A 24,711-nucleotide genomic window follows, 5' to 3' on the forward strand; every position below is an offset into this window, starting at 1 on the left:
TAAAAAAAAATACTGCAAAAACTACGGCAAGTATTTGTTAAATAGCAACAGTAAAACAGCGTAAAAACAAAAATGGTTTATCATAGTAGTAAATGCAAACCAAGAAACAGTAGATAACCTAAATTACCGTGGTTATAATACGTTGATGAATATGCACTGTCCTAATTCAAACAAAAAAATAAATAAAATAAAAATACTCAAAAACGTATTTTACGGTAATATTTTGTCTAAATCAAAAGTTTTGCAGATTGTAGATTTAAATGTACAGCATACCTTAACTGTTTTAGGGGTTTGTGTTAAAGCATTAGCCTAGTTAATTTGTGGCTAACAACATGTTTTCTTGTATTTTTGTTTTGATTGATTGATTGATTGAAACTTTTATTAGTAGATTGCACAGTACAGTATATATTCCGTACAATTGAACACTAAATGGTAACACCCGAATGCGTTTTTCAACTTGTTTAAGTCCACGTAAATCAATTCATGGTATCAATCAGTTTCAGACATTGGGCTTTGTTGCAAACTGCATCAAAATGAACCATGTTGTGTGTTTAAATGTGTTGGAACTTATTGCAAGCAGCTATTTGACAGATATAGATCATTTAAGGCTGATTTTTAATATCTCACTTGAAGTCCGTGTTGTGAGTTGTCCAGTGAAAGGTTGTACAAACACTTTCAAGTCCAAATCCTCATGTACCGCTCACATGTCTCGGAAACACATTTTGCAGATACTAGTATTGGTGACAGGGCAGCAGGGTGTCGCAGTGGTTAGCGCTCGTGGCTCACAGTGACATGGCCCTGGGTTCGATTCCCGGGTTAGGGGTCTTTGTGTGTGGATTTTGTTCTCGCCGGGTACTCAAGCTTCTTCCCACCTCCAAAGACATGCATCGGGGGAAAGGCTGATTGGCAACACTAAAATTGGCCAGGTTAACAATAAATCCGTTTCTTTTTATAATAATTAACCGTAAGCAAAAACTACCATGATTCACTATACCTACTCAGTGGCCTAGTGGTTAGAGTGTCCGCCCTGAGATCAGTAGGTTGTGAGTTCAAACCCAAAGACTATAAAAATGGGACCCATTACATCCCTGCTTGGCACTCCGCGTCAAGGGTTGGAATTGGGGGTAATGATTCCCGGGCGCGGCCACCGCTGCTGCTCACTGCTCCCCTCACCTCCCAGGGGGTTATGGGTCAAATGCACAGAATAATTTCGCCAAACCTCGTGTGTGTGTGTGTGACGATCATTGGTACTTTAACTTTATACATCACGATTGTATCTTTTATGGTGAATTCCTTGCAACCACAGCTACCAGTATTTTACTGTAAATTGTGCAGATTTTTTTTTTTTTACAGTGTGCTTTACAGCCAAATTGGGTGAATCTCCGTGACATGCTTTTTTAGCTGCCTCTTACTAGCAGTTTGTTTTACTGTTTGGAAAAGGACGTAAAAGGTAAATGCATCTATTTTCTGCACCAAAAAAGAGTGCAGTTCCCCTTTAAAGGGGAACATTATCACCAGACCTATGTAAGCGTCAATATATACCTTGATGTTGCAGAAAAAAGACCATATATTTGTTTAACTGATTTCGGAACTCTAAATGGGTGAATTTTGGTGAATTAAACGCCTTTCTATTATTCGCTCTCGGAGCGATGACGTCACAACGTGACGTCACATCGGGAAGCAATCCGCCATTTTCTCAAACACCGAGTCAAATCAGCTCTGTTATTTTCCGTTTTTTCGACTGTTTTCCGTACCTTGGAGACATCATGCCTCGTCGGTGTGTTGTCGGAGGGTGTAACAACACGAACAGGGACGGATTCAAGTTGCACCAGTGGCCCAAAGATGCGAAAGTGGCAAGAAATTGGACGTTTGTTCCGCACACTTTACCGACGAAAGCTATGCTACGACAGAGATGGCAAGAATGTGTGGATATCCTGCGACACTCAAAGCAGATGCATTTCCAACGATAAAGTCAAAAAAATCTGTGAGTGTGTGAGCAATTCAGGGACAAAGGACCTCGGTAGCACGGCAAGCAATGGCGGCAGTTTGTTCCCGCAGACGAGCGAGCTAAACCCCCTATCGACCCTAGCTTCCCTGGCCTGCTGACATCAACTCCAAAACTGGACAGATCAGCTTTCAGGAAAAGAGCGCGGATGAGGGTATGTCTACAGAATATATTAATTGATGAAAATTGGGCTGTCTGCACTCTCAAAGTGCATGTTGTTGCCAAATGTATTTCATATGCTGTAAACCTAGTTCATAGTTGTTAGTTTCCTTTAATGCCAAACAAACACATACCAATCATTGGTTAGAAGGCGATCGCCGAATTCGTCCTCGTTTTCCCCCGTGTCGCTGGCTGTCGTGTCGCTTGCATACGGTTCAAACCGATATGGCTCAATAGCTTCAGTTTCTTCTTCAATTTCGTTTTCGCTACCTGCCTCCACACTACAACCATCCGTTTCAATACATTCGTAATCTGTTGAATCGCTTAAGCCGCTGAAATCCGAGTCTGAATCCGAGCTAATGTCGCTATAGCTTGCTGTTCTTTCCGCCATGTTTGTTTGTGTTGGCATCACTGTGTGACGTCACAGGAAAATGGACGGGTGTATATAACGATGGTTAAAATCAGGCACTTTGAAGCTTTTTTTTAGGGATATTGCGTGATGGGTAACATTTTGAAAAAAACTTCGAAAAACATAATAAGCCACTGGGAACTGATTTTTAATGGTTTTAACCCTTCTGAAATTGTGATAATGTTCCCCTTTATGAGAATCAGCACCTCCAAGTCCGAGTCCATGGTTCTCGCCCGGAAAAGGGTGGAGTGCCATCTCCGGGTTGGGGAGGAGATCTTGCCCCAAGTGGAGGAGTTCAAGTACCTCGGAGTCTTGTTCACGAGTGAGGGAAGAGTGGATCGTGAGATCGACAGGCGGATCGGTGCGGCGTCTTCAGTAATGCGGACGCTGTATCGATCCGTTGTGGTGAAGAAGGAGCTGAGCCGGAAGGCAAAGCTCTCAATTTACCGGTCGATCTACGTTCCCATCCTCACCTATGGTCATGAGCTTTGGGTTATGACCGAAAGGACAAGATCACGGGTACAAGCGGCCGAAATGAGTTTCCTCCGCCGGGTGGCGGGGCTCTCCCTTAGAGATAGGGTGAGAAGCTCTGTCATCCGGGGGGAGCTCAAAGTAAAGCCGCTGCTCCTCCGCATCGAGAGGAGCCAGATGAGGTGGTTCGGGCATCTGGTCAGGATGCCACCCGAGTGCCTCCCTAAGGAGGTGTTTAGGGCATGTCCGACCGGTAGGAGGCCACGAGGAAGACCCAGGACACGTTGGGAAGACTATGTCTCCCGGCTGGCCTGGGAACGCCTCGGGATCCCCCGGGAGGAGCTGGACGAAGTGGCTGGGGAGAGGGAAGTCTGGGCTTCCCTGCTTAGGCTGCTGCCCCCGCGACCCGACCTCGGATAAGCGGAAGAAGATGGATGGATGGATGGTTCCCCTTTAAGGCCAGCAACTTTTACCATGGCGCTTCTCTTTATTTACATAAGTGGGATAAACATTCAGAATAAGTAAAAAAAATAAAAAATAAAAATGTTTGTTTATTCCCACGAAAATAAAGAAAGAAGCAAAAGTTGTCGCAAACTGTTACAGCCGGGAAAGGTTCGTGCTGGAATGTGTTAGTTACGTCTCTCAGTATTGAATATATCTGCTCTGAACTAATTGACCGGCAGGGTGAGAGGCGCTGAATTAGGCAAATGGGTCCAGGATGTGAAGTTGGACTTGATTTATTATACTTTCAATGCGACTCAAATCAATGGCTCGGCTCCCCAGTCCTAAAAAACAAAACAAAACAAAAAAAAACATTGCATTTCCCAGCTGAAATCATTGTTACGCACAAGAAAAGAGAGATTACGCGGCCCTAATGAGCTCCGGCGCTTGAATGTGTTTGCTCGCTATTCAGGGGCGAAATCATATTTAATGGCTGACACTCAGTTCATGGCAGGTCCTCTTTTTTTCTCAGTGGCGGGTTCACCTTCGTCGCCGGGGAAGGCGCCCCCTTTTTTTTTTTTTTTCTTTCAGCGTGAAAAGAGGCGCATGAGAAATTAAACATGGGGGGGGAGCAGCTGATTTGCACCCGCATCGCCATCTCCATCATGACCTCACTGTGCCAGACTGAGACCTCGGCAGCTTTAGGGAGACGCTTTTGTTTTTCTGAGCTTTAATTTCATTTCGGTCCCGGCGGAGCAGTTGCCCCGGCTGCTCGGTGAAAAATGTCGTGCATCGCTAATAAATTAGTACGCCCTTTCTTGTGTCCCCCGGAGCTGTTTGTCCTCACGCCCCAAACTCTGGGCGACGGTTATATTTTTCGCATTCATTTGCAAATCGCCTCTTTAGAATGAATTCCCCCTGACTGAAATTCCAAGAGGCTGATAAAGAAAGTAGCCATAATTTGGCTTTGGCTTTGGCTTGACAACGTCAGAGTTTTGTACCCTCTGCGCACAGCAGTGACGTGCGGGGCCTCACCTGCCATCATGGAAAGAAAAAAAAAAGTAAAAAGAAAAACATATAAGTTATTTTCCATTTAACTTCACCAGTTTTAGATTATTTTTATTTAAAATCGCTGAATTTTCACATTTGCCGTTCAAATACTGAGAAGAGACGGTGCGGTGAACAGCAGCCAGTTGAGGCACGTCACTCAGTGCCTCACCATGTATTGCGGACTCGGCTAACTGCTGGCCTGCCGTGCAGTGAGACCGTATTGCTATATGAATTATTTTATACATTTCCATAGTTTAGTTAGCTGAGGTATATAATGTACAGTGTATTTTGTCAACAACAACGTATTTCTTGTGCTGAGCGATCATAAAACGGCTGCAAAAGACGCACTGGCGGAGGCTCGCAGTAATCCCGCCTCCTGCACCCCCGCCGTAGAATGCACCCCCTGACGGGAGTGTTACATCAACTAAAGCCCACACTTAAACTTTCCACGTGCAAGATTGAATCTATTTAAAAAAGTTATTTCATAAGAAGCCAAAAAGTGCAAAAACAATAATGTTCGTGTTGGAGGAGTTGTGAATGACTGCAGGGCCACAACATTAGGTACACCTGCAGACTGCAGGTGTACCTAATTCACAACTCCTCCAACACGAACATTATTGTTTTTGCACTTTTTGGCTTCTTATTAAATAACTTTGGTAACCTATTTTTATGGGCTTTCCTCTTTGTGATGTGAAGTTCCTGTTATGCGCTGTTATACAGTATATGCCTCGAGCTCTTATTTTGAAGGCGCTAAGAGCGGAAGTGATGACACGTTGGAGTGGAGCGGAGGTTTTTGAAAGAACGTAATTAAAGTGGTCCTCGTGTAAACTGGAGCCTCCGTGTTTGTTATTTTGTAGTTTCATACAGTATAGGCGACATTTATAAACCCTCGGTTACACTTTTTTAAATAGATTCAATCTTGCACGTGGAAAGTTTAAGTGAGGGCTTTAGTTGATATAACACTCCCGTCAGGGGGTGCATTAATCCAGCACAACAGCAGCGCATGGACTTCATTTATAAGTAAAGGTAAGACCATAATAACGTTTTTTTTTTATTAAATGTGATTTTTTGTGTGCTACAGTTTGTATGTGTAAAGTTAAAGTTAAGTTAAAGTAGCAATGATTGTCACACACACACTAGGTGTGGTGAAATGTGTCCTCTGCATTTGACCCATCCCCTTGATCACCCCCTGGGAGGTGAGGGGAGCAGTGGGCAGCAGCGGCGCCGCGCCCGGGAATAATTTTTGGTGATTTAACCCCCAATTCCAACCCTTGATGCTGAGTGCCAAGCAGGGAAGAATGCTGGTATGAGCTTTTAAACATAACCCGTTAACTGCTGCCAATCAAATGGTGAATAAGATACTCTTTAGGGTTCATATGTTTGTAAATCTGACTGTGATGAAGTCAGTGCTTCACCAGCCATGAATCTCACCGCACGTCACTGGCGCACAGTAACCAGGTTTTTTTTAATCCACTATAAAAAGTACAAATGCCGAGGGATGTAAAGCCGCGCGGCGTAAAAAAACATATTCATTTCCATACTCCAATCAATGCAACCGCTGTAATTTGACCCCCTCGTCGATGCTAATATGGCCCCGACGAGGTAAAACGCATTACCCCCCGACCGGCTATGAGATTAACAGTCATTGGCTAACAAATGGGGGGAAAGCCCATCCCAGCTTATTCCAGTTTAATAAGCGCCCGATCCATTCCATTGATTACCCGAGCGCTAATATGCCGCAGCTGGAATCGATAGGCGGTGTAGCTCTCATTTCAAAATGAATCCAATTACTGCTGAAGCCGGCGTTATTTTAATTTGCTCCTGCGGTGACGACCTAATCTCTTGTTAGTACATACATAACTGCGCGTTGCATAATATGTCATAGGACAGTGTTTTTCAACCACTGTGCCGCGGCACACTAGTGTGCCGTGAAATACAGTCTGGTGTGCCGTGGGAGATTATGTGATTTCACCTAACATGGTGTTCTGCTGACCTCGACTGCGGATGTTGTGGATCGGTGGAGGGAATACTTCGAAGACCTCCTCAATCCTACCAACACGTCTTCCTATGAGGAAGCAGTGCCTGGGGAATCTGTGGTGGGCTCTCCTATTTCTGGGGCTGAGGTTGCCGAGGTAGTTAAAAAGCTCCTCGGTGGCAAAGCCCCGGGGGTGGATGAGATCCGCCCGGAGTTCCTTAAGGCTCTGGATGCTGTGGGGCTGTCTTGGTTGACAAGACTCTGCAACATTGCGTGGACATCGGGGGTGGTACCTCTGGATTGGCAGACCGGGGTGGTGGTTCCTCTCTTTAAGAAGGGGAACCGGAGGGTGTGTTCTAACTATCGTGGGATCACACTCCTCAGCCTTCCCGGTAAGGTCTATTCAGGTGTACTGGAGAGGAGGCTACGCCGGATAGTCGAACCTCGGATTCAGGAGAAACAGTGTGGTTTTCGTCCTGGTCGTAGAAACTGTGGACCAGCTCTATACTCTCGGCAGGGTCTTTGAGGGTGCATGGGAGTTTGCCCAACCAGTCTACATGTGCTTTGTGGACTTGGAGAAGGCATTCGACCGTGTATCCCGGGAAGTCCTGTGGGGAGTGCTCAGAGAGTATGGGGTAACGGACTGTCTTATTGTGGCGGTTCGCTCCCTGTATAATCAGTGTCAGAGCTTGGTCCGCATTGCCGGCAGTAAGTCGGACACGTTTCCAGTGAGGGTTGGACTCCGCCAGTGCTGCCCTTTGTCACCGATTCTGTTCATAACCTTTATGGATAGAATTTCTAGGCGCAGTCAAGGCGTTGAGGGTATCTAGTTTGGTGGCTGCAGGATTAGGTCTCTGCTTTTTGCAGATGATGTGGTCCTGATGGCTTCATCTGGCCAAGATCTTCAGCTCTCACTGGATCGGTTCGCAGCCGAGTGTAAAGCGACTGGGATGGGAATCAGCACCTCCAAGTCCGAGTCCATGGTTCTCGCCCGGAAAAGGGTGGAGTGCCATCTCCGGGTTGGGGAGGAGATCTTGCCCCAAGTGGAGGAGTTCAAGTACCTCAGAGTCTTGTTCACGAGTGAGGGAAGAGTGGATCGTGAGATAGACAGGCGGATCGGTGCGGCGTCTTCAATAATGCGAACGCTGTATCGATCCGTTGTGGTGAAGAAGGAGCTGAGCCGGAAGGCAAAGCTCTCGATTTACCGGTCGATCTACGTTCCCATCCTCACCTATGGTCATGAGCTTTGGGTTATGACCGAAAGGACAAGATCACGGGTACAAGCGGCCGAAATGAGTTTCCTCCGCCGGGTGGCGGGGCTCTCCCTTAGAGATAGGGTGAGAAGCTCTGTCATCCGGGGGGAGCTCAAAGTAAAGCCGCTGCTCCTCCACATCGAGAGGAGCCAGATGAGGTGGTTCGGGCATCTGGTCAGGATGCCACCCGATCGCCTCCCTCAGGAGGTGTTTAGGGCACGTCCGACCGGTAGGAGGCCACGGGGAAGACCCAGGACACGTTGGGAAGACTATGTCTCCCGGCTGGCCTGGGAACGCCTCGGGATCCCCCGGGAGGAGCTGGACGAAGTGGCTGGGGAGAGGGAAGTCTGGGCTTCCCTGCTTAGGCTGCTGCCCCCGCGACCCGACCTCGGATAAGCGGAAGAAGATGGATGGATGGATGGATGGATAGTAATTATAATCCTCAAATAATGTGCCCGTTGTTGAGTGTCTGTACTGTCTAGAGCAGGGGTGTCCAAACGTTTTCCACTGAGGGCCGCACACGGAGAAATTAAAGCATGCGGGTGCCATTTTGATATTTTTTATTTTCAAACCATAACAAAATATATGGATTTTTTTTTTTTTTTTTACTTTAGGGCTCCCAGGGGCCATAAAGGGTCTGAGTCATTAAAATGTTAAAAATAAGTCAAATTATTATTATTTTTTTATTTAACGCTTCCAGTAAATCTCTGTATCAACTTCAGGTTGATATAAAGTAAAGACCACTTTTTTTTTTTTCATAGTAGTCATTAGAGCCCTAAAATATCAATAATACAGGACACCATTGATTTTTATTCATTACTATTTTTGAGTAATCACAGAGAAAATATAAATACAATCCCACTAAATATTGTTGGGATCCAAAAGGTCCCCCACCTATAAAGTGATACATTTGTATTAGTTTTTTTTTTTTACTTTCAACACTTAAGTTACAGGATCAACTTCAGCATCTTGATATGCCACACCTGTGAGGTGGAATGGATTATCTTGACGAAGAAGGAATGCTCACTAACACAGATTTGTGAACAATATTTGAGAGGAATAGGTTTTTTGTGTGTATGGTAAAAGTTTTAGATCTTTGAGTTCAACTCATGAAAAATGGGAGCAAAAACAAAAGTGTAGCATTTATATTTTTGTTTAGTATATATTCCTCTTATGTATAAATTAATTATGGATGCAAACAAGCAAGTAAACATCAATTCATGGCCAATGCATTCACGTCGTATTTGAATAAAGTGCAACCAACACTTCAGGTTGAATTAAAAAGAAGAAAACCCTTCCTGCTCACATTTTAAAAAGTTCAAGCAATTTTCAAACATTTAATAAAGTCAACTACAGATAAGGCAACACTTATTTTTTTTAAAGTAAATCTGTGCAGCAAATATGAGCATCTACATCAACAATACGATTTTCCTGAGTTGCTGGACAGGACAGATTAAAATAAATAAATAAATAAATAAAACATATTTTTTTTGGAATCGATGAAGAACAATTTGCAAAAACGAATCACGATTAATCTGAAACATTAATCCGATTTTTTTTTTTTTTTTGTGACCCCTACTTTGCACACACATATACTTTTGCTATCCTATTATTTTATGTATATTGTTGTTTTACAATATACATTTGACACTGCTTTTGTTTTTTCTGTGCAGAAGTTTGGTCAACCAGCTTGTTTTTAAATGTGCTATATATATAATATCATAATATATTAAAAGCATAGCATAATATAACATGGCATCAAATAACACAGCATAGCCTACATTATACAACATTATTATCAAAAACAAACAAAAAACGGTACCATATAGCCTGTGCAGGGCCCTGACAGGAACGGACTTCATTTGACTGCATCTATAATTGGGATATTAGGACGTTTTTGGAGAGCCTATTAATCGGGAATTGATCCCAGGCAAATTATTTCTTATTTTTGCGATGAATAATTGAAATGTGACTCTTGTTTCAATGGTGCCTTCACAGATGTGTATATATATATATATATATACCATCACTGATGGTGGAAACTTTACACTAGACTTCAGGCAACGTGGATCCTGTGCCTCTCCTGTCTTCCTCCAGACTCTGGGACCTCGATTTCCAAAGGAAATGCAAAATTTGCATGGTTGGGTGATGGTTTGGGGTGCCATGTCATCTGCTGGTGTCAGTCCACTCTGTTTCCTGAGATCCAGGGTCAACGCAGCCGTCTACCAGCAAGTTTTAGAGCACTTCATGCTTCCTGCTGCTGACCTGCTCTATGGAGATGGAGATTTCAAGTTCCAACAGGACTTGGCGCCTGCACACAGCGCAAAATCTACCCGTGCCTGGTTTACGGACCATGGTATTTCTGTTCTAAATTGGCCCGCCAACTCCCCTGACCTTAGCCCCATAGAAAATCTGTGGGGTATTGTGAAAAGGAAGATGCAGAATGCCAGACCCAAAAACGCAGAAGAGTTGAAGGCCACTATCAGAGCAACCTGGGCTCTCATAACACCTGAGCAGTGCCAGAAACTCATCGACTCCATGCCACGCCGCATTAACGCAGTAATTGAGGCAAAAGGAGCTCCAACCAAGTATTGAGTATTGTACATGCTCATATTTTTCATTTTCATACTTTTCAGTTGGCCAACATTTCTAAAAATCCCTTTTTTGTATTAGCCTTACACAATATTCTAATTTTGTGACACACGGAATTTTGGATTTTCATTTGTTGCCACTTCAAATCATCAAAATTAAATGAAATAAACATTTGAATGCATCAGTCTGTGTGCAATGAATAAATATAATGTACAAGTTACACCTTTTGAATGCAATTACTGAAATAAATCATGTTTTTCAAAATATTCTAATTTACTGGCTTTTACCTGTATATATATATATATATATATATATATATATATATATATATATTTTTTTTTTTTTTTTTTTTTTTTTTTTCAAATCAATAGTTTTTACTTCTAAGGATTTTGGCTAAAAAGAATGACTAATGAGAACCAATGGAGAACAAATGGAGCATCGGTACAAACCATCCATAGAGTTTTCGGCCAATAATTAAGACTTTGTGCAAACTGTATTTGAATGGATGAATGTTAATGGTAGGTAACACACAAAGTGAGCAAAAAAAAAAAAAAAAAGTAAATTCCTCTGTAGAATTCTATCCCAATCCCACTTAAGTCTTTCTAATCACCTGGTCACCCCGTAAGACTGTTTGGTAGTTCAAATCATCTCTGGTTAGACAGAGAGACATCATTACTGGGTAATAAAGCATCCATATGGTGTAAATGTTGAGCTGGTGCAAATCCCTTCAGCTTAGCTGCAGAGCACCCTGGCAGGGAAGGTCAGGAAGGAAACGTGTCTGAGCGGAGCATATGTTTCTTTTTGGTGCCATTTGGGGAGCTGAAAGGCTGGACTGGGCTTTGTGGTATTGACGGTATGACTCTTATATGCACTCATGTTCAAGTCTATGCCCTTTTTGCTGACAATTCCTGATAAGCATGTACAAAACCCAAAACCAGAGAAGTTGGCACGTTGTGTGAATCTTAAATAAAAACAGAATACAATGATGTGCAATTTTTTTCCAATTTATATTCAATTGAATAGACTGCATAGACAAGATATTTAATGTTTGAACTGAGAAACTTATTATTTTTTTGCAAATAATAATTAACTTATAATTTAATGGCAGCAACACATTGCAAAAAAGTTGGCACAGGGGCATTTCTACCACTGTGTTACATGGCCTTTCTTTTTAACAACACTCAGTAAACGTTTGGGAACTGAGGAGACCAAATTTTGAAGCTTTGGAATTTTTTCCCATTCTTGCTTGATGTACAGCTTAAGTTGTTCAACAGTCCGGGGTCTCCGTTGTGGTATTTTAGGCTTCATATTGCGCCACACATTTTCAATGGGAGACAAGTTTGGACTACAGGCAGGCCAGCCTAATACCCGCACTCTTTTTCTGTGAAGCCATGCTGTTGTAACATGTAGCTTGGTATTGTCTTGCTGAAATAAGCAGGGGCGTCCATGATAACGTTTCTTGGATGGCAACATATGTTGCTCCAAAACTGGTATGTACCTTTCAGCATTAATGGTGCCTTCACAGATGTGTAAGTTCCCCATGTCTTGGGCACTAATACACCCCCATACCATCAAAGATTCTGGCTTTTGAACTTTGCGCCTATAACAATTTGGATGGTTATTTTCCTCTTTGGACGACGTCCACAGTTTCCAAAAACAATTTGAAATGTGGACTCGTCAGACCACAGAACACTTTTCCACTTTGCATCAATCCATCTTAGACGAGCTCTGGCCCAGCAAAGCCGGCAGCGTTTCTGGGTGTTGTTGATAAATGGCTTTCGCTTTGCACAGTAGAGTTTTAACTTGCACTTACAGATGTAGCGATGGACAGTAGTTACTGACAGTGGTTTTCTGAAGTGTTCCTGAGCCCATGTGGCGATTTCCTTTACACACTGATGTCGCTTTTTGATGCAGTACCGGCTGAGGGATCGAAGGTCCGTAATATCATCGCTTACGTGCAGTGATTTGTCCAGATTCTCTGAACCTTTTGATGATATTAGGGACCGTAGATGGTGAAATCCCTAAATTCCATCATCCAAAATCATTGTGTGAGACAAGAACACATGTCTTTATTTTTTCTGTGTGGTCTAAATTGTAAAAAACTGCTAGCAGGAGACGGCTAACAATGCAGGTAATGCGGAGTAGAGTTGGGTATCGAATTTGGTACTTTTGTAGGTACAAAACAAATCCTTTAAAACCTTTACGCGGAAGCCTACACGGCGGTAACTTTTCCAAATGTGTTTTCAGCACGTAGTGACGTAGCCACGCCCGTCCGTTGTTAGCTAATGATAGCAATTTGTGTAGCTAACGCTAGCTATCATTGAATTTATATTTTACCGTAACAACTACATGACTGCAAAATGTTAATTGCGTCTATGGGGCTGCTTTTTAAACGGTGAGTGACACACATTTTATATATTATATTTATATAGCGCTTTTCGTCTCGAGACTCAAAGGCGCTTTACATAGTGGAACCCATTATTTAAGTTACATTTAAACAGGTGTGGGTGGCACTGGGAGCGAGGTGGTTAAAGTATCTTGCCCATGGACACGGCGGCAGTGGCGAGGATGGCGGAAGCTGGAATCGAACCTGTAACCCTGAAGTTGCTGGAATGGCCGCTCTACCATCTGAGCCATGCCACCCCCAATTTTAGTTAGTAATTGTGACTTTCATGCTTGAAATAATTGTTTATCTTGCATTTTATTTTATTTAAAAAAATTAAGTAAGAATATATTTATTTTTTTTAAACATTAACATGTGTTAGAATTAATAAATAAAATATATTGATTACATTTAATTTGTGTTTTTTGTTTATTTAATTAAGCTGTGATTGTATCTACTGGAAATAGTGTTATTTGCTGGTCATGTGACCAGCAGATAATACAGCTACTGTATGTTTGCCATAAATCTGCTTTTTCACAACTTTTTTTTAATCACTTTTCTGTGTGAAAAGCAGCAAAATAAAATATTAGAAAATAAGTCGACCAATTTTTTTTTAACTTTTTGAGGACATTTTGGAAAATAAATGCCTGCAATGTAAGCAATTATGCATAATCTTGTGTGATTTAAAACTCCAAAACCTCCAATCCTTGGAGAAAACTCAAGATGGTGGACCTTATTTACCGTCACCTCCCTCAAGCTCCGAGTCTTGTACTTTCGAGACGGGCGACCACCAGGTCCTAGAGCCGCTAATTACAGAGCAGCTCTAATTACACAACGGAACAAAAAAAAAAAGAAAAAAAAAAAGAGTGCAATAACTAAATCCGGCCATTGTAAATGTAGACTCCGTGCCCTCTGATGATACCTGTGCTTTTTTCTTCAGCGCTGAGAGGTACAAATAATCTCGTCAAGGTAAACAATGGCTGCACACCTGCCCGACTCCACCCCCGACCAATTAGATGGCGCTAACCATTAGGCCTGCCTGACTTCTCTCGTGCTATGTGTCGCAACACTTTGACACACTATCTGTGTACTTAACAGCTTCTCAACACCAAACATACACCAGTTTTACATTTTACTCAACTATGACTTCATTTTAAAAAAATAATAAAATAAAATAAAATAAAATAAATTTTAAAAAATAAATAAAAAAAATAAAAAATAAAACAAATGTTGAGTTTTGCTGTGAATAATCCCTGAAAAAAACTAACTGTAAATATCTGTTGTGGCCGGGGTATGGCAATATGACGTCATTGTATGATTTGCATATTGGCTATGACACATGTGGTTAAAAAAAGGCTAAAAAAAATGTTATACATATACTGTATTTTCTGGACCATAGGGCGCACCGGATTATAAGGCGCACTGCATCTTCTCATCCGTAGCTCACGAGTGCAACAATGTGTCCCGCGGAAAAAACGTCCGACCGGAATTTTCTAATAACTAAAGTTCCGTGGGTGAATTATGTAAACCCACTACACTGATAGTTTTAGCGAGATATAAGTAAGAACTTTACACTACTTTATATGAGAAATGGCAACAGTAGAGGGTGAATGTCCCATAACAAGAAGATAGAGAAAAAGAAGAAGCTTATCGACTACGGCAGGGGTGCACACACTTTTTCTGCAGGCGAGCTACTTTTCAATTGATCAAGTCGTGGGGATCTACCTCATTCATATATATAATCTATAATTACTTATTTATGAAATATATGTTTTTGTTAATAAGTTAAAGGTGTTTAATGATAATACAAGCATGTTTAACACATATAGTTAATATTGTTAAAAAGTTAAAGGTGTTTAATGATAATACAAGTATGTTTAATACATATAGTTAATATTGTTAACAAGTTAAAGGTGTTTAAAGATAATACAAGCATGTTTAACACTTATAGTTAATATTGTTAACAAGTTAAAGGTGTTTAATGATAATACAAGCACGTTTAACACATAGTTAATATTGTTAATAAATTAAACGTGTTTAATGATTATACAAGAATGTTTAATACATATAGTTAATATTGTTAACAAGTTAAAGGTGTTTAAAGATAATACAAGCATGTTTAACACATATAGTTAATATTGTTAATAAGTTAAAGGTGTTTAAAGATAATACAAGAATGTTTAACACTTTTAGTTAATATTGTTAACAATTTAAAGGTGTTTAAAGATAATACAAGCATGTTTAACACATATAGTTAATATTGTTAATAAGTTAAAGGTGTTTAAAGATAATACAAGCATGTTTAACACATATAGTTAATATTGTTAATAAGTTAAAGGTGTTTAAAGATAATACAAGCATGTTTAACACATATAGTTAATATTGTTAATAAGTTAAAGGTGTTTAAAGATAATACAAGCATGTTTAACACATATAGTTAATATTGTTAATAAGTTAAAGGTGTTTAAAGATAATACAAGCAAGTTTAACACATATAGTTAATATTGGTAATAAGTTAAAGGTGTTTAAAAATAATACAAGAATGTTTAACACTTTTAGTTAATATTGTTAACAATTTAAAGGTGTTTAAAGATAATACAAGCATGTTTAACACATATAGTTAATATTGTTAATAAGTTAAAGGTGTTTAAAGATAATACAAGCATGTTTAACACATATAGTTAATATTGTTAATAAGTTAAAGGTGTTTAAAGATAATACAAGCATGTTTAACACATATAGTTTATATTGTTAATAAGTTAAAGGTGTTTAAAGATAATACAAGCATGTTTAACACATATAGTTAATATTGTTAATAAGTTAAAGGTGTTTAAAGATAGTACAAGCATGTTTAACAGATATAGATTCCTTTCTTTCATGAAGACAAGAATATAAGTTGGTGTATTACCTGATTCTGATGACTTGCATTGATTGAAATCAGACAGTGGTGCTGATAACGTCTGCATTTTCGAATGGAGGAGAAAAAAAGTCCTCCTTTCTGTCCAATACCACATGAAAGTGGTTGGTTTTTGGCATCTTATTTGTCCAGCTTCCGTACTCCTTTGTATACACTTTACAAGAAATACATTGTCGGCAAACTCCGTAGCTTGCTAGCTTGTGTGAGACTCTTATTTTGTTAGCGCAGGCAGGATGAAGCAGAGCTTTTATTGTGCAACTGTGCAGTCGGTCTTTGCAGTTTTGACGACAGGTACGGCGCCAGAGTCTGTTGAAATAAAGTGTTTCTCGTCTTCCAGTCGGTAATTTTAATGAGCTGGCAGCAGCCAGCGTCATCTCAGAAGACCCTCGGGTGCCGTGAATGTCAATCAAGTGACGAAAGTGACGTCATAGTGAAGATTTATGATCGCTCATTTTTAGGACTATTTTTTTAATGCCTGGCTGGTGATCGACTGACACACCCTCCGAGATCGACCGGTAGCTCGCGATCGACGTAATGAGCACCCCTGGACTATGGTATCGGCACGGACTACAGTGGCAGACTCGCGCAAATTTTTAGGACTTATGCAGAAAAGTTGGTTTTGCTTAATATTGTGAAACAAAACGCCAGATAATATGTCTGTTAATGTTAATGTTAATAATTTTGCGGTCCTTATACACACACCATATTAATATTTCTGAATACGGTAGCCGTAATGGGCCGACAATCCATCAAGCGGTGCGGCTTCAAAGTCATGCTAAAACATTTGACAGATTTTTGAGGTCCGTGTGTAATGTTCTTTATTTCTGAATATGTACACTGCAAAAACTGAAATCTAAGTAAAATGAAATATCTCAAATAAGGGTGATGTATCCATAAACGTGGACGCATGTGAAAAAGTGCAATATTACTTTAATTAATTATTTATTTATATATATTTATTTATTTTATATATATATATATTATTTATATATATGTATTTATTTATAAATGCACCTTATTGCTTTTTTATCCTGCACTACCATGAGCTTATGTAACGAAATTTCGCTCTTATCTGTGCTGTAAAGCTCAAATTTGAATGACAATTAAAGCTGCAAGCAGCGTTGTTCGGGCCCGCGTATTTGGCAGGTGCTAGTCCTAAGTGTCCCAATACTTTTGTCTACTTGTAGTCTGAAGTGTCCCAAGACTTTTGTCTAGTGTACCTACCTTGTCTGCATTGTGTGGGCACGTTGGTGCTTCCTGCTTTTAAGCAGCCATATTAAAAAAACAGCACCGCAGGAGCATCAGTGCAGCGGGTCTTTGAAGGGTCATAAAATCAAAACCGGAGCAGGTATCACAACTCTTTCACCAACTTTTAATCAGAAGGGTTCAATCTCTCTCCTGTGTTAGTTTGAAGCCGAAACAACAAACGCGCTCAGTGGAGATAATGTTTGAAGAAAGGTGACGGGTTTTTACAAAAATGTTGTGTTGAAGGGGGAATAGCAAACTTCCTGTATATTTTTGCTGGGGGTTGTCTATTTATGAAATGTAGGTCTAAGTGAGACCTACGGAGAGGTTTTCGTTTCATGTCTCTCCGACCTTCCCAGTGGGAGTTACAGGCAGTTTTGTCAGAATTTTCATCCGAGGAGCAGTTTTTTGTGCGTTTTATTAAAAAATTGCTGTAGAGCACAATTTTTAGATTTGGGGTTAGGTTTATTCATTAGATCACAGTTTTAGCCAGTCCTGATGTGTGTGTTCAGTTTGGTGAGTTTTGAAGCATGTTAAGGGGGTGAAATTACAGCTCAAAGAGGCAAAAGTGACTGTTTTTAGTACTTTTTTGTCTTGAAGGGGGAATTGCCAACTTCTTGTTGATTTTAGCCCGAGAATGTACCATTATGAAAGTTAGGTCTGAGTCAGACCTACATAGCGGATTTTGTTTCATGTATTTCCGACCTTCCTAGTGGGAGTTACAGGCAGTCTAGTTTTTTTTTTCCTAGGGGGCGCTAGAGCGCAATTTTGAGTTTTGGGGTTCGGTTTTTTTTTTTAAATGTAATTTTCGCAGGTCCTGATGTGTGGGTCAAATTTGGTGAGTTTTGAAGCATGTTAAGTGGGTCAAATTACAGTTTAATCTGGCGGCGGAAGAAAAAAGAATAATAATAATAATAATAATAATAATAAAACCTTAGAAATTCAATAGGTCCTTATGTCCCATTGCATAAGGACTCCCTGTGGGAGTCCTTTTGCAATGGGCCATTGCGGGCCCTAATAAAAAGGAAGTCTAAGTCTATTTGCTTATTTTCTGTCCGATAAGATACATTTTCTCACTAAGCAGATTTTATGTTAGAGTGTTTTACTTGTTTTAAGGGTTTTGGTCCTAATTGATCTCAGTAAGATATTACAGCTTGTTGATGAGATTTTATGACCTATATTGAGTAAAACATGCTTGAAACTAGAATATCAAGTGTTACAAAGCTGTGTCATCAATACTCACAAGTATGAAACTACTTTTTTAAAGTAATAATTTCTTATTTCAAGCATGTAAAAAAAAAAAATCATGACTTTGACACAATTGTGTCTCATATTAAAACAGATGACAAAGTCCTATTTTATTTTCAATGAAACAATAGAAAATACATACTCATATAGTAGTACAGTTGTTATTAATGATAATATACTTATTTTAAGGTATTTTTGGGTTAATTGAGGTTAGCTGATTTTACTTGTTTTGGAAAGTCTTGACAAGCCAAATTTTCTTGTTCCATTGGCAGATAATTTCGCTTAGTTCAAATAAAATACCCCTAATTTTATTTTATTTTTTTCTTGTTTTTGAACACTGACTTTTTGCAGTGTAGATCTATCTATTTCCATCCTAACACTCTTTATCTTCTTAAAGAGTGGACTTTTTTGGGGGAATTTTGCCTATCGTTAAAAATCACTATGTAAGGATGGATCTTTTTTTCTTTTTTGTTTTAATGCATTTTAACTTGTAAATAAAAGTCTGCTTACAGACTCCGCCAATGGGAGGTCCTCTATTCCGTCCGTAAAATCCAATTTAAAAAAAACGCCAAAAAGTGCCAACAATACTCCATTTGTCATGTCCCGGCAAGAAATCTGCGTTCAAAGAACTCCGGCTTATTAGTGATTCCCAGAGCCCAAAAAAAGTCTGCGGGCTATAGAGCGTTTTCTATTGGGGCTCCAGTACTATGGAATGCCCTCCCGGTAACAATTAGAGATGCTACCTCAGTAGAAGCATTTAAGTCCCATCTTAAAACTCATTTGTATACTCTAGCCTTTAAATAGCCCCCCTGTTAGACCAGTTGATCTGCCGTTTCTTTTCTTTTCTCCTCTGCTCCCCTTTTCCTTGAGGGGGGGGGAGGGGGCACAGGTCCGGTGGCCATGGATGAAGTGCTGGCTGTCCAGAGTCGGGACCCGGGGTGGACCGCTCGCCTGTGCATCGGCAGGGAACATCTCTGCGCTGCTGACCCGTCTCCGCTCGGGATGGTGTCCTGCTGGCCCCACTATGGACTGGACTCTTACTATTATGTTGGATCCACTATGGACTGGACTCTCACAATATTATGTCAGACCCACTCGACATCCATTGCTTTCGGTCTCCCCTAGAGGGGGGGGGTTACCCACATATGCGGTCCTCTCCAAGGTTTCTCATAGTCATTCACATCGACGTCCCACTGGGGTGAGTTTTTCCTTGCCCGTATGTGGGCTTTGTACCGAGGATGTCGTTGTGGCTTGTGCAGCCCTTTGAGACACTTGTGATTTAGGGCTATATAAATAAAGATTGATTGATTGATTGATTTACATTTCATGACTTGAATTATAACCAAGTATTAGTGATATTGTTATTATAAGCGCTGACGCAGACCAACTATTTATCGTAGCTTGTGTACAATTTCGACATGATCGTCTGATGAGGTATTTCCTCGCTTCCTTGCTCCTTGGAAAATGATTGTAGATCATAAATCATGCCGCTCACCTGGATAGTGGAAGGATGAGGACGTATTCCGACAAGTTGCTACACTTTGACAGCCAATTTAGACCCGTAAATGGCGAGAATGACGCGAAAAGACGCTCGGTTCCACCCCCCTTTTCTTTGAGATGATTATGAGGCATGCTTCATTTAAACAGGAATATATGAACATCCGAGTAGTCGGCATGCTAATGAGAGCAGACATTGTACAGTAAGTGATGTTTTATTATGTTTGTGGGCTCTCATAAAGTCTGCAGTGAGCAGTAATCAGTGTTTTGGTTAAAAAAAAATGTGTGATGCGTTTTTTAAATTAATGTGCCGTGCGTACTTAAAATGATCAAAATACATAAATATTATATATTATTATAAATGTGCCTGTTACTACATTACATATATACCAAATTTTTAGGAGTATAAGTCGCTCCGGAGTATAAGTCGCACCGGCCGAAAATGCATAATAAAGAAGGAAAAAAACACATATAAGTCGCACTGGAGTAAAAGTCACATTTTTGAGGGAAATTTATTTGATAAAACCCAACACCAAGAATAGACATTTGAAAGGCAATTTAAAATAAATAAAGAATAGTGAACAACAGGCTGAATAAGTGTACGTTATATGAGGCATAAATAACCAACTGAGAACGTGCCTGGTATGTTAACGTAACATATTATGGTAAGAGTCATTCAAATAACTATAACATATAGAACATGCTATACGTTTACCAAACAATCTGTCACTCCTAATCGCTAAATCCGGTGAAATCTTATACGTCTAGTCTCTTACATGAATGAGCTAAATAATATTATTTGATATTTTACGGAAATGTGTTTTCATACATAAGTCGCTCCTGAGTATAAGTCGCACCCCCGGCCAAACTATGAAAAAAACTGCGACTTATAGTCCGAAAAAAACGGTACTTACCTCATGTATACAAAACCTTAATGGATGTTTTTAAGGGATTTATAGGCAGAATAGAGCGACTTCCATACAATCAATTTTAAACTGACTTTTGATGGCATTTATTTAATATTCAGAGTGCATTAAAAAAAAACACACCCATAATGATTGTGAACAATACGCAGGATTCCAAAATAAGACCCTTAAAAAACAAGCCCGTAAAACGTCAACAAAACAGGTCTTTATTTTGCATCTGTGTCCCAGAGGCCGACCCTTACACCCTCGACGTTGACCTTTTGTTTGAAGAGTCCCTGTAAAAAGACCCTGTGCTGGGGCCTGAGGCCTCAGCAGTCAATTCATAGAGCGCTATGCACAAGTCCAGTGTTCCTTCTGCAGTTAAGTAACTTCCACCTATCCACATCCAAACTGTGAGAAAACATTAACATTGTGAAAAGTACTGTCATCACTACGCTTGAAACAACACAAGCAGGGTGCCTTCCCACCCACGGGGTGAATTGTAGGTGCAGTGAACCCTAGCGCCCTCACTGTAACATCAGCCGAACAGGCCGGGGCCCCTTCTAGAGGACTTTCTAAGATGCGTTTAATGACACATGTTGTCTAGTCTAGTCAGGGAGGTGACCGAGAACCCGATGGTCCCTCTGTCAGAGCTACAATAATCCTTTGTGGAAAAAGGAGAACCTTCCAGAAGAACAACCATATCTGCAGCAATCCACCAATCAGCCATTTATTAGTAAAATAGTTTGCCAAAATGCACCTGAAAGACTCTCAGACCATGAGAAACTATAGTCTGATGAAACAAAGCTTGAACTCTTTGGCATGAATGCCAGGCATCGTTGTTTGGAGGAAACCAGGCACCGTAGGGTGTAGCATGGTGGCATCCTCTCGACGTCCCACTGGGGTGAGTTTTTCCTTGCCCTTATGTGGGCTTTGTACCGAGGATGTCGTTGTGGCTTGTGCAGCCCTTTGAGACGCTTGTGATTTAGGGCTATATAAATAAACATTGATTGGTTGATTGATCTTGTTCACGAGTGGGGGAAGAGTTGATCGTGAGATCGACAGGCGGATCGGTGCGGCGTCTTCAGTAATGCGGACGCTGTATCGATCCGTTGTGGTGAAGAAGGAGCTGAGCCGGAAGGCAAAGCTCTCGATTTACCGGTCGATCTACGTTCCCATCCTCACCTATGGTCAAGAGCTTTGGGTCATGACCGAAAGGACAAGATCACGGGTACAAGCGGCCGAAATGAGTTTCCTCCGCCGAGTGGCGGGGCTCTCCCTTAGAGATAGGGTGAGAAGCTCTGTCATTCGGAGGGAGCTCAAAGTAAAGCCGCTGCTCCTCCACATCGAGAGGAGCCAGATGAGGTGGTTCGGGCATCTGGTCAGGATGCCACCCGAACGCCTCCCTAGGAAGGTGTTTCGGGCACGTCCGACCGGTAGGAGGCCACGGGGAAGACCCAGGACACGCTGGGAAGACTATCTCTCCCGGCTGGCCTGGGAACGCCTCGGGATCCCCCGGGAGGAGCTGGACGAAGTGGCTGGGGAGAGGGAAGTCTGGGCTTCCCTGCTTAAGCTGCTGCCCCCGCGACCCGACCTCGGATAAGCGGAAGAAGATGGATGGATGGATGGATGGATGGTTGATTGATTGATTGATCGACCATGCTGTGGGGATGGTTTTGAGTGACAGGAACTGGGAGACTAGTCAGGATAGAGGGAAAGACGAGTGCAGCAATGTACAGAGACATCCTGGATGAAAACCAATGCTTCCCATCTAACCTGATTGAGGTTATTAAGAGGTGCTGCAAAGAGGAATGGGCAAAACTGCCCAAAGATATGTGTGCCAAGCTTGTGGCATCATATTCAAAAAGACTTGAGGCTGTAATTGAGCATGTGTGACTTTTTATTTTGAATAAATTTGCTAAAAAATGAAAAAAAAAAAAACATGTTACATTGTCATTATGTAGAATTTTGAGGACAACAAATATATGTATTTCATTTAGGAACAAGGCGTAACAAAATGTGGAAAAAGTGAAACGTGACTACTTTCTGAATGCACCGTACAAGCAGTGGAGACATCAGCCAAGGTGTTACGATACAGGGGGAAGAAGAAGACGGCACAGAGGCTGGGGCGTCGTTCAACTCTAGACATACTTATTAAAGGGGAACATTATCACCAGACCTATGTAAGCGTCAATATATACCTTGATGTTGCAGAAAAAAGACCATATATTTTTTTAACCGATTTCCGAACTCTAAATGGGTGAATTTTGGCGAATTAAACTAGCCTTTCAATTTTTCGCTCTTGGAGCGATGACGTCACGTCACATCGGTAAGCAATCCGCCATTTTCTCAAACACCGAGTCAAATCAGCTCTGTTATTTTCCGTTTTTTTCGACTGTTTTCCGTACCTTGGAGACATCATGCCTCGTCGCTGTGTTGTCGGAGGGTGTAACAACACCAACAGGGACGGATTCAAGTTGCACCAGTGGCCCAAAGATGCGAAAGTGGCAAGAAATTGGACGTTTGTTCCGCACACTTTACCGACGAAAGCTATGCTACGACAGAGATGGCAAGAATGTGTGGATATCCTGCGACACTCAAAGCAGATGCATTTCCAATGATAAAGTCAAATAAATCTGCCTCCAGACCCCCATTGAATCTGCAGGAGTGTGTGAGCTATTCAGGGACAAAGGACCTCGGTAGCACGGCAAGCAATGGCGGCAGTTTGTTCCCGCAGACGAGCGAGCTAAACCCCCCTGGATGCCTTGGCTCACACCGTCCCGAAGATGATCAAGAGAAGAATATCGACCCTAGCTTCCCTGGCCTGCTGACATGAGGGTATGTCTACAGAATATATTAATTGATGAAAATTGGGCTGTCTGCACTCTCAAAGTGCATGTTGTTGCCAAATGTATTTCATATGCTGTAAACCTAGTTCATAGTTGTTAGTTTCCTTTAATGCCAAACAAACACATACCAATCGTTGGTTAGAAGGCGATCGCCAAATTCGTCCTCGCTTTCTCCCGTGTCGCTGGCTGTCGTGTCGTTTTCGTCGGTTTCGCTTGCATACGGTTCAAACCGATATGCTCAATAGCTTCAGTTTCTTCTTCAATTTCGTTTTCGCTACCTGCCTCCACACTACAACCATCCGTTTCAATACATTCGTAATCTGTTGAATCGCTTAAGCCGCTGAAATCCGAGTCTGAATCCGAGCTAATGTCGCTATAGCTTGCTGTTCTTTCCGCCAAGTTTGTTTGTGTTGGCTTCACTATGTGACGTCACAGGAAAATGGACGGGTAGTTAAAATCAGGCACTTCGAAGCTTTTTTTAGGGATATTGCGTGATGGGTAAAATTTTGAAAAAAACTTCGAAAAATATAATAAGCCACTGGGAACTGATTTTTAATGGTTTTAACAATTCTGAAATTGTGATAATGTTCCCCTTTAATATAATAAAATGACGTGTGTAGTAAATCAAGATACGTATGATGTGACTATGTGTTGTTTTTATCTGAGTGTTACCAGGAGTTGTTGAAGGTGCGGAAGTCCAGGGAGGGCAAGGCATCCTCGGAGGATTCGTGGGCAGGGGTGAGGTCAAAGGCAGGAGCGAGGCGTCAAGGTCCGTGTCCAGGCGAGAGGTCGAGATCCAGGAAGGCAGCCAGGGAACCAGAGGGAATTCGGGGAGACGAGACACACAGCTCAAAAACTAGGAAACGGAGGAACGCTGCGGGATGACGACACGGGACACAAGACGAGCATTAAAGGGGTTATATTATGATTTTTTTTTCTAAATTGAAAACACTATCTTGTGGTCTACATAACATGTAATGGTGGTTCTTTGGTGAAAGTGTTGCATAGATTATGTTTTACAGATCATCTTCAAGCCGCGTTCTGACAGTCGCTTCAGGATGCGCCGTTTTGTGGGCGGTCTTATTTACGTGGCTCACCTCGGGCAGCGTCTTCTCCCCGTCATCTTTGTTGTAGCGGTGTAGCGTGCAAGGACGGGAGTGGAAGAAGTGTCAAAAGATGGCGCAAACTGTTTTAATGACATTCTGACTTTACTTAAATCAATAACGAAGAAGCATCTCCTCATCCGTGGCTCAATAATGCAACATCAAGGCCAAAAATGTGTCCTGTGAAAAACCGTCCGACAGGAACCGTC

Source organism: Nerophis lumbriciformis, linkage group LG06 (genome assembly GCF_033978685.3).
Source record: "Nerophis lumbriciformis linkage group LG06, RoL_Nlum_v2.1, whole genome shotgun sequence".
Taxonomy (NCBI): domain Eukaryota; kingdom Metazoa; phylum Chordata; class Actinopteri; order Syngnathiformes; family Syngnathidae; genus Nerophis; species Nerophis lumbriciformis.